The sequence below is a fragment of the Egretta garzetta genome, unplaced genomic scaffold (assembly GCF_000687185.1).
Source record: "Egretta garzetta isolate BGI_Z169 unplaced genomic scaffold, ASM68718v1 scaffold108, whole genome shotgun sequence".
Lineage (NCBI taxonomy): Eukaryota > Metazoa > Chordata > Aves > Pelecaniformes > Ardeidae > Egretta > Egretta garzetta.
Genome location: NW_009260614.1, coordinates 7,193,403 through 7,195,765, shown reverse-complemented (window position 1 = coordinate 7,195,765; position 2,363 = coordinate 7,193,403).

The window sequence follows — 2,363 nt, the reverse complement described above, 5'->3', positions numbered from 1 at the left end:
GAGCCTCTGGCGGAGCCCATGTGCACCAACGTCTGGAGGGCTGTGCCAGACAGATGTTGAGAGCTGGGAACAGCTGGATTGTGTCACCACTCACTCCACAGACCCGCCCGCCGCTGCTCAGGCAGAGGGGCAAAGGCTGCAGCGCTGAGAATATTTTAACAAGAAACTTAGCACGGACAGCGCAGGACAGCGCGGAGCACCGCCTGGCTCAGGTGGCCTCTGGTGTCACACACCTGTTTTGCAGCAGCAGGGGAGCGCAAGCCACGTGCCCACCACGTGTGCAGCTGTGGAAACATCTGGACTAGCATCAGGCTGGAGCACAAGCTCGAGCCCGAGCCGGCTGCCGGCACATCCCACAACTCCTCTGACCCACAGCTGGGGGAAGCGGCCAGGCAAGGAGCAAGGATGATCTGCACCAGCACTTTGCCCCTGGAGGTAGAATCATAGAATCGCTTTGGTTGGAAAAGACCTTTAAGATCATCGAGTCCAACCTTTAACCTAACCCTGCCATCCCACCACTCAACCATGTCCCTAAGCACCTCATCTATCCTTCTTTTCAATACCTCCAAGGATGGGGACTCTACCACCTCCCTGGGCAGCCCATTCCAGAGCCTGACAACCCCTTCTGTGAAGAAATTTTTCCTAATGTCTAACCTAAACCTGCGCTGGTGCAACTTCAGACCATATCCCCTCATCCTATCGCCCATTACCAGGGAGAAGAGACCGACCCCCACCTCGCTACAGCCTCCTCTCAGGTAGTTGTAGAGGGCGATCAGGTCTCCCCTCAGCCTCCTCTTCTCCGGACTAAACAACCCCAGTTCCCTCAGCCGTTCCTCATATGACTTGTGCTCCAGACCCCTCACCAGCTTGGTTGCTCTCCTCTGGACATGCTCCAGCAATGCAACATCCTTCTTGTAGTGAGGGGCCCAAAACTGAACACAGTATTCGAGGTGCAGCCTCACCAGCACCGAGTACAGGGGCACAATGACTTCCCTTGTCCTGCTGGTCACACTATTCCTGATACAGGCCAGGATGCCATTGGCCTTCTTGGCCACCTGGGCACACTGCTGGCTCATATTCAGCCGGCTGGTGTAGCTACACGAGGAGGCTCACATCTATACATTAACTCACCTCTAACAGAGAGTGGCCTTAGGCCTTCCCAACCGCTTCCTTCTCAATGCTCTATGCAGAAAGACAGCTTTTACCCCTAAAGAGCGGGAAAAATAGGTTGAATTTGACTTGTTAACATTAATATAGTGATACGTAAAGGCTGAATCAAAATGAAAACATATTTCTTTGCATACAAGAGCTCTGGCCCAGCTGCTGTCACCATATGCAGACAAACACCCCGCACAAAAGTCAGCGCTGCTGCAGGGTCATATCAAAGGGAACAATCCCATGGGACATTCCCCAAATTTGTGTTGCTTGCCAAATGGGGAAAAAAAAGAAATCAGCTCAATAAATTAAAAAATAAATCAGGTTTAACATGATGCCAGCCAAAAATTCAGTCCGGGAAAAGCCACCTCTGCAATGAACAGTGGCAATCGACACTCACCCCTGCTCATCCCCAACGGATGTTTGTGCCTTTTGCCCTCTGCCTCCCTCCTGTGGCTGGGGCATCCCCTCTGCTGTCACTGCAGCGGGGGCCAGCAGCTAACGAGAGCCACCACTGAGTCAGTGCCACCAGACTCAGTGAGGGCTTGGCTGGCCGGGAACACCAGGGCTGGGAGACAGCACCAGCAGCAAGACATTGGTATAAAAAGGATGGAAACCACCATGCGGGAGAACATCCCCTTGTAATCCAAAAAGCCCTAAAATCAGGTCTGACTCACTGCCCTGTCTCCTGGAGAGACAGTACAAATCCTACGAGCTGGGGAGATAACCAGCTGGGCTTTGCCGTCATCCCAGCCTCACGAGATGCGGAGCGACGGTGCCTGAGCTGACAGCGATACCGTCAGGATGCGAGAATTAATCACAGCCCATTACCTCACGTCTCATAGCCCTTGCAAAGCGCCTATCATAAAACTTTTATGAACCTGTCAGGACGCGGTTTCTAACGACACCGATGAGCCAACGCTCGCTGCCGGCGCTGCCCCGAGAGCCGATACGAATGAGCGCTTGTTGGGCCTCCTCCTTCGCCGAGGCGATGGAGAAGCATCGCTATCGAGAGGGGTGAACGTGGTGTGGCTCATGCGTGTTTTATTTGCTAAGAAAATGAAGCGAAGGCAGCCACGTGAGCAGATGCCTATGTTCAGGACAGTGGCAAGTACTTTCATGGTGGGAAAAGCTCTGCCCTGTGAGGACTGGGTTTCAAGAATACCCAACGTCCAGGAGGCTTTCAGATGCGATCAGGGAGCTGCTGG